Source organism: Papaver somniferum, chromosome 6 (genome assembly GCF_003573695.1).
Source record: "Papaver somniferum cultivar HN1 chromosome 6, ASM357369v1, whole genome shotgun sequence".
NCBI lineage: Eukaryota > Viridiplantae > Streptophyta > Magnoliopsida > Ranunculales > Papaveraceae > Papaver > Papaver somniferum.
The window spans coordinates 127178912-127187904 of record NC_039363.1 but is presented as its reverse complement, the minus strand read 5'-3'; the positions used below and the strand labels follow the sequence as shown (position 1 = coordinate 127187904).

Sequence of the window (8993 nt, the reverse complement as noted above, 5' to 3'; positions counted from 1 at the left end):
GTTGCTGTTGTTTGGCAAGTTGAGCTTGGGAGATTTTCCGGCTCGGTTAGTGACCTTCGACGGTCGAGATTTTGCATCTTGAGAGGAAGGGTATCCGTTGATTATTGCAACCCTTCGTTTGGTAGCCAGTGGCATGAAAGCATGGTCGTTATGGATTTAATATGGCCTAGTTTAGGCGTGGCCAAAAGCTAGGGTTTTGCCATTGTTTGGGCGCGACCAAAACTAGGGATTGGCGTCGATCCAAAAGGTTGCCCTGCGTTAGATGGTAACCTTGGACGGCTAATATCTGCGTCTTATATGGAAATGTGGCAGTCGATTATTGCAAGCCTTCGTTTTAGAAACCGTGAAGGGAAGGCCGGCATGGTATGGTTTAGGCGCAGTAAGGTGGCTGGCACGGCATGCCATTGGCACATGTGGCATGGTCAACTAGCCTTGGCGCGGTTTAAGCGCGGCCAAAACTAGGGTTTTGACGTTAGGCCAAAGGTTACCATGTGTTGGTTAGTGACCTTGGACGGCTAAGATTTGCATCTAAGATGTAAGGGTGGCCGTTGATTGTCGCACGCCTTCGTTTTGGCAGCCATGAGGGGAAGGCCTGCATGGTATAATTTAGGCGCGGCAAGGTGGCTGGCACGACATGCCATTGGCACATGTGGCATGGTCGGCATGCCTTGGCGCGGTTTAGGCGTGGCCAAAACTAGGGTTTTGGCGTTGGGCCAAAGGTTACAATGCGTTGGTTGGTGAGCTTGGACGGCTAAGATTTGCATCTAAGATGGAAGGGTGGTCGTTGATTGTCGCACGCCTTCGTTTTGGCAGCCGTAAAGGGAAGGCCAACATGGTATGGTTTAGGCGCGGCAAGGTGGCTGGCACGGCATGCCATTGGCACATGGGGAATGGTCGGCATGCCATGGCGCGGTTTAGGCGTGGCCAAAACTAAGGTTTTGGCGTTGGGCCAAAGGTTACCATGCTTTGGCTGGTGACCTTGGACGGCTAAGATTTGCATCTAAGATGGAAGGGTGGTCGTTGATTGTCGCACGCCTTCGTTTTGGCAGCCGTAAAGGAAAGGCCGGCATGGTATGGTTTAGGCGCGGCAAGGTGACTGGAAAGACATGCCATTGGCACATGTGGCATGGTCGGCATGCCTTGGCGCGGTTTAGGCGTGGCCAAAACTAGGGTTTTGGCGTTGGGACAAAGGTTATCATGCGTTGGTTGGCGACCTTGGACGGCTAAGATTTGCATCTAAGATGAAAGGGTGGTTGTTGATTGTCGTACGCCTTCGTTTTGGCAGCCGTAAAGGGAAGGTCGGCATGGTATGGTTTAAGTGCGGCAAGGTGGCTGGCACGGCATGCCATTGGCACATGTGGCATGGTCGGTATTCCTTGGCGCGGTTTAGGCGTGGACAAAACTAGGGTTTTGGCGTTGGGCCAAAGGTTACCATGCGTTGGCTGGCGACCTTGGACGACTAAGATCTGCATCTCAGATGGAAGGGTGGTCGTTGATTGTTGCAACCCTTCGTTTTGGCAGCCATCAACATGTAGTGGGGCCGGCATGGCTTTGGCATGGTTTTCCATTGGCACGGTGGCGCGGCTGTCATGGTTGGCATGCCTTGGCGCGGAGATGTGGCTGGAACGACATGCCATTAGCACATGTGGTGCGGCTGGCATGGTCGGCATGCCATGGCGCGGTTTAGGCGTGGCCAAAACTAGGGTTTTGGCGTTGGGCCAAAGGTTACCATGCTTTGGCTGGCGACCTTGGACGGCTAAGATTTGCATCTAAGATGTAAGGGTGGCCGTTGATTGTCGCACGCCTTCGTTTTGGCAGCCGTGAGGGGAAGGCCTGCATGGTATGGTTTAGGAGCGGCAAGGTGGCTGGCACGGCATGCCATTGGCACATGTGGCATGATCGGCATGCCTTGGTGCGGTTTAGGCGTGGCCAAAACTAGGGTTTTGGCGTTGGGCCAAAGGTTACCATGCGTTAGTTGGTGACCTTGGACGGCTAAGATTTGCATCTAAGATGGAAGGGTGGTCGTTGATTGTCGCTTGCCTTCGTTTTGGCAGCCGTAAAAGGAAGGCCATCATGGTATGGTTTAGGCGCGGCAAGGTGGCTGGCACGGCATGCCATTGGCACATGGGGCATGGTCGGCATGCCCTGGCGCGGTTTAGGCGTGGCCAAAACTAGGGTTTTGGCGTTGGGCCAAAGGTTACCATGCTTTGGCTGGCGACCTTGGACGGCTAAGATTTGCATTTAAGATGGAAGGGTGGCCGTTGATTCTCGCACGCCTTCGTTCTGGCAGCCGTAAAGGGAAGGCCGGCATGGTATGGTTTAGGCGCGGTGGCTGGCACGGCATGCCATTGGCACATGTGGCATGGTCGTCATGCCTTGGCGCGGTTTAGGCGTGGCCAAAACTAGGGTTTTGGCGTTCGGCCAAAGGTTACCATGCGTTGGCTGGCGACCTTGGACGGCCAAGATTTGCATCTAAGATGGAAGGGTGGTCGTTGATTGTCGCACGCCTTCGTTTTGGAAGCCGTAAAGGGAAGGACGGCATGGTATGGTTTAAGTGCGGCAAGGTGGCTGGCACGGCATGCCATTGGCACATGTGGCATGGTCGGCATGCCTTGGCGCGGTTTAGGCGTTGGGCCAAATGTTACCATGCGTTGGTTGGAGACCTTGGACGGCTAAGATTTTCATCTAAGATGGAAGGGTGGTCGTTGATTGTCGCACGCCTTCGTTTTGGCAGCCGTAAAGGGAAGGCCAGCATGGTATGGTTTAGGCGCGGCAAGGTGGCTGGAACGGCATGCCATTGGCACATGGGGAATGGTCGGCATGCCATGACACGGTTTAGGCGTGTCCAAAACTAGGATTTTGGCATTGGGCCAAAGGTTACCATGCGTTGGCTGGCGACCTTGGACGACTAAGATCTGCATCTCAGATGGAAGGGTGGCCGTTGATTGTTGCAACCCTTCGTTTTGGCAGCCAGCAACATGTAGTGGGGCCGGCATGGCTTTGGCATGGAATTGTGGCTGGCATGGTTTGCCATTGGCACGGTGGCGTGGCTGTCATGGTATGCATGCCTTGGCGCGGAGGTGTGGATGGCACGACATGCCATTAGCACATGTGGTGCGGCTGGCATGGTTGGCATGCCTTGGTGCGGAGACGTGGCTGGCATGGTTTTCCATTGGCACGGTGGCGCGTCTGGCATGGTTGGCATGCTTTGGCGTGGAGACGTGGCTGGCATGGTTTGATATTGGCACGGTGGTGTGGCTGGCATGGTTAGCATGCCTTGGCGCGGAGACGTGGCTGGCATGGTTTTCCATTGGAACGGTGGTGTGGCTGGCATGGTTGACATGCCTTGGCGCGAAGATTTGGCTGGCACGGCATGCCATTGGCACATGCGGATGGCATGGTTGCCATGCCTTGGCGCGGAGACGTGGCTGGCATGGTTTGCCATTGGCACGGTGGTGCGGTTGGCATGGTTGGCATGCCTTGGTGCGGAGACGTGGCTGGCATGGTTTTCCATTGGCACGGTGGTGTAAGAATTTAGGGTTTGGTGTACGAAGGTGATGTCGGTCAATACTAAGGGTTCTACCGTGGAACATGACACATATATATGTAAAAAAAAAGGTACCCTGGTAATTCTTACGTAGGCGTGTTGAATGATTCAATAAATGCGCTAGTGGTCCTAGTGACGTCATGTCAGATGTAAGGTTTTACGATTTTAACCCTAAGCTAAAAACCACCATCAACATTAAGTCCCATGCTTAGCTCGGAACAGGAGCATTGTTGCGAGGTAAGCATAAGATGGTGACAAGCGAGGAAAAAATCGAAATGACAAGTCGTGAAAAGATGGTCAAGAAGACCCGACTAACCTTTTTCGAGAGGTAAGGAGAGTTCGTGATTCTCGTGTTGGAGGCCTTGCATAGATTCTACTTGTGGTTTTGCTGGCTAGACCGTGAAGTGGTGAGATGTAGATTGTCGGTTTGGAATGGGAGCCGCAGGCGTTGGTCGGCTTGGAATGGGAGCCACAGGAGTTGGTCGGCTTGGAATGGGAGCCGCAGGCGTTAGTCGGCTTGGAATGGGAGCCGCGGGAGTTGGTCGGCTTGGAATGGGAGTCGCAGGCGTTGGTCGGCTTGGAATGGAGGAAACTGGTTTCAGTCAGCGGAATGGTGAAAACTGTCTTCAATCCGCAGAATGGTGTAAATTGGTTTCAGAACTTCGGTTACCAAACGATGGTGATGGCGCTGGAACTTCGGTTATCAAATAGTAGTGATGGCGCCTGGGAGCTTTATCGAAATCAGGGTTTGGGATGCCGAAACCCTAATTAACGCTTCTTACTAAAATCGTTGTAGAATTCTCATACGAACTCGGATTTTGACGGTCGGTCCCTCCATCTGAACGGAAAAGAATTTCCTATCTCCTTTCGCGCGAATATTTAGGTTTTGAGCTCGTTTAGGAGGTGAAAACGGCCCGACAGTGAAACTCAGGAAGAATTCAGGAGGGATGTTGCGGGCCCGGGGTAGCATAGTCGCGCCGAGTCATATGTTCCCGTTCATGGAGCAATAAGGGAACTTTATTCTGTGCAAAACTCTAGAAACTCCGTCTATATGAAAAGAGGTATTGACCTTCTTCTGTTTTCTGTTGCTCGTTTGTATCCGCGCTTTCGTCTGCAGTGTCTCTCCAGTGGATTCCAAAATTTACCAAACTCCATTGAATTCTTGGGACGGATGGATGGAATATATGCTCGTCAACGATCATGTCAGGGTTAATCTTGGAGATTGTGGTTGCGGTGTCGGTCCATCCTCGGCTTTAGGTTGTTCAGTGCCTGGACCTTCTGATCGTGATGATGATATGTTGTGAATGCTTGTATGGTCGAAAACTTCTGGTGCCCCCTGATGAAATAGGGAGACGTTCCGTTTCCGATGTGCTGCTATCAAGTCTTCCAGGACTTTGTTCCAAGCGACATCCTTCGAACCATCTTCTGAATCTTGGACTATCGTATGAAATGAGATGTGGTAAGAAGTCTCCAGTTATACTTCGGTTTGATCCGATGGCATAGATGAATATGTAAATGTATCTTTGTGGCGTGCTCTTGAAGTCTTCGGTGTACATGTACGGCTTTGTGTTGAGAAATTCTTGCGGCTCGTGAAACTTCGACAGTGATGATGTTGAAATCAGAAATAACCTGGTTGAGGGGAGTGAAAGCGTCTCATGCTGGTAGTCCCCATGTGTATCCTATTTTCATTGCATCGCCTTGAATCCACGTCCACGTGATTTGATACAAGCTTATCGTACTCTTCTGGATGTGACGCTGGGATACTCAGGATATCGCGTGGACGAAATATTCTGGATAGCGAAGATGTAGGAATGAGAGAGTTATGTTGGTTATCATGGCTCCCTCTGTTTCTTCAAGAAAATGTTTCAGCCGCGTCTCTGGAGTTATCTCATGAGTCTTTGATGGTCGTCGATGGATGATAGACACATTTTTGTGTCCGATTAGTCTCGATTCTATATATTGTTAGGGCTCATTTTTTGTACTTATTATGGTGTTTTATTTATTTGTAGGTATGTTTGGCCAGTAAACATTTTTGGAAAAAATTGGCTCGAAAAGTTGTCGGAAAGCACCCGGAGGACATTTGCTATTCGGACTCTCATTTTGGATAAGGGGTAACCTAATTACTAAGGGGCATACCATTTCCACGCAGTTGCTAATCGCACCCCTACTCTGGATAAGGGGCAACCATCTTCAACATTTCAAAAACCAGGTTTTTGGCGGGAAAATAGTGCAGTGAAGAACAGTTTTGGCAATCGTGATTTGGAGGAGTTTGAGGTCGATTAAACCTTTGATTTTCATAGGATAGACTCCTTATGGGTCTAGGAATCTGATATGGGTGTTTAAATCGATTAGACTGGGCTCAATCGACGGATTTTTGTCACAACAGAAAATATGGAAAGTCACGTGTGTGACCTGTTTTAGGGAATTGTAGAGAGATTAAAGCGTTGTAAACCTTCCCAAATATTTGTATCTATCTAAGGAAGAGTTTAGAATAAAAAGAAAAGCTCAGAAACGCGTAGAAATTCTAAAAAAAGAAATTGCCGCAACTTGGCCGTGAAGAGAAGGAAAGAGATTTTGGAAGATTTGGGAGAGATTTAATCGGTATTTTTGATATAAATAGATGTCTTGGGTCATATAGAAGAGGTGTCGAGAGTTTGGGAACCTAAGGAGAGCCAGAGAAGAAGAAATCAGAGTTTTACCAAACTCTGTTTCTGCTGCTGCTGCTGCTGAAGAAGAAGAACGCGAAGAACATTGACGCTCGGAAACAGTCGCAGAACAGTGTCGTTGTTTAACAGCTGAAGAACATTAAGCTGTCAGGGCAGTTATTCTAGGGTCTTAAAATCAGCGACAAAGCAACAGTTTTTCTGTAACAGTTCCATTGTAACAGCTGTTTTGCAACACCAATACACTGTTGCAAACAGTCTGTGTTATTACTTTTCACTCTTTTAATCATCTTTTGAGCAACAAACACATATTTTGAGATCATGATTAATATGAGGAGCTAAACCCCATTGCTGAGGCGATAGAGGAAGCTATTTTTCCAACAAAAAGTGGTATATTCTATTTTATCTTTTTATTTGCAATAATTATATGATTATTTGCCTTGAACTATTATTGAATATGATTTTTATTTGAGTGATTGTGATCTATTTTGATGGAGTATGCTTAGTTTTAAGACTTTTGATGCTTCATACTTGGTATTTACAATTATTACTTTTGAAAATCTACTTGTTGCAATATTTTAGAATCAAATTAAACAAGAAAATTGCATAAATATAAGTATTGGTTTAATCACTTTGAACTTGGAAAATAGTGGAATCTTAGCCTCAGTGTTTCTTTTAGTATTGATATCATCTTTGATTGAGTTTGCTATAATTTTTAGTGAGTTTTCTATTTTAATATTAGAATTTAAGTCTAATTAATATCCTTCACAAGTCTGAGAATCGAACCACTTTTACCACTATCTACAAATCACATCAATTTTTGGCGCCGCCGACGCGGACTTGTTTTTAGGGTTTTAGATTTATTTTTATTTATTTTTTTTTATTATTTTTGTCCTTTTTTATGTTTTTGGGTATTTATCTTGTGTCTACAGGTTCTGGATCATAAAGAAAATTGAGCCAAGGAGTTTGGTGATTTCATAAAGACTTGGAGCTAAAGATTAAAGCAAAAAGAACAGAAAAGAAGACAATTTTATTTTAGACAATTTTAGTTTAGGGTTTGTTTATTTTATTTAAAAAAAAAACTGTATTAGGGTTTATTATTTGTAATTTTCTTTATTTTTTTTTTGGACTTTTGGACTTTGGGACATTATTTTTTTATTACCCTACGGAAGGGTACTTTAAATATAAACTGTTTGCAGAGAAGGAGGACAATTACGATATTGTCTCTGCACCTTGGGTTCGTACACTAGACATCGGAGTCAGTGGCCCGAGTCGACTACAACCGATTCATCCCCCGTCTGGAACGGGAGGTAAGATTCTAAACACTCGCGAATCCCCTGTCAGCGAGTTACTGGACTCCTTCGTATGCATATATGTTGAGGACTGAATACGGACATTTATTTTTCTAGTAAAGGGCAAGGCCTGGCCATACAAGATAAGGGTTCGGATTTCATCACCGTTCTCTTCTTGCCCGCTTTAGGAACACGTAACCTACGCGAACCTAAGCCTAAAATTTTGACTAGAACGAGACCGATAGGGTAACGAGCTTAACAGGAAAGTCATTCGAAAAATATTGGTTACTCTTTTAAGCATACTTCGAAGTTCTTGACGGTTTCTGTAAGTTGAATGCGTGACTGCGCCGCCTTGTAATACCGGTGAGGCCTTGGGTATCAAAGCTCCACCGAGCTTCCCTCGCCTCTATTCAACTTACGTTAACTCGGATTGATTCCAGAGGGGTTTGCTTAAATTGTAACGAATTCCCGTTCGAAGGATTAGAAGCTGGTCTAGAAACAATCTAAGTGGAGCCATCATGCTTTTTGTTTGCTAGAAATCAATAGGTTTGATTTGGTTGAGTCGGCCTTGATCTGTGTTTGCTTACCCTTCCAATTTAGAAAATTCTATTGTATGCCTGAACGTAAAAGAGACGCACTAGGTAGATTTGTTAAAGAGAAACCTAGTAGTTCGAAGCGTCTCGATTACCTTAATCTAGAAAGTCCGGCTTTTGAAGAGTCTGTTTTTGAACGTCTTTGACTGAGGAGAGAATCCCTGTTGCTCCGATAGCGCCAGAAATGGCAACTTTGAAAGCTTTGTTGAATCCAACTAGGACTACCCGTCCTTCGTGTATTAAGTTAGCTGAAACGGAGGCACCCTATGAACTGAAACCTGGGACCTTACAGATGCTCCCAATCTTTTTAGGGAAAGAAAATGAAAACCCTTATTACCATGTTAGGGATTTTGAGGAAATTTGTAGTACTCTAAGAATTAGAGGCTTAGATGATGATGCTTTGAAACTTAGGTTATTCCCATTTTCCCTGAAAGATAAGGCCAAGTCGTGGTGTATAGTTTGGACTCCGAGTCAATTGAGACATATGAACAACTTACATCTGCCTTTTTCAATAAGTTTTTCCCTAGGCACAAAACATCGTCTATTAGGACGCAAATATGCACATTTTCACAACAAGAGGGAGAATCTTTATATAGGTATTTGGAAAGGTTCAATGATTTATTATCCCAGTGTCCTCATCATGGTTTAGAAAAGGTTAGGCTAGTTCAGATCCTTTATGAGGGTTTAGATTATTCCACAACGACCATGGTTGAGTCTCTATGCACTGGTGGATTTGAAAACCAAACTGTTGATGCGGCGATGGAATTTTTTAATGAAATCGCCGAAAAAACCCAGCAATGGGAAAATAGTAGGGCACCCCAGAAAACAATTCTTTTAAGTAGAGGAAACGTTAATAGGGTAGAAGGAGGCTATGAATCAGATGCCAAAATTGCTGCTA

The 8993-nt window shown here is 46.2% G+C and overlaps 1 pseudogene; it reads right to left on the bottom strand.

The window, feature by feature from the left end:
* Positions 1–8642: 8642 nt before the first annotated feature.
* Positions 8643–8742, bottom strand: LOC113292136 (annotated as a pseudogene).
* Positions 8743–8993: the final 251 nt, after the last annotated feature.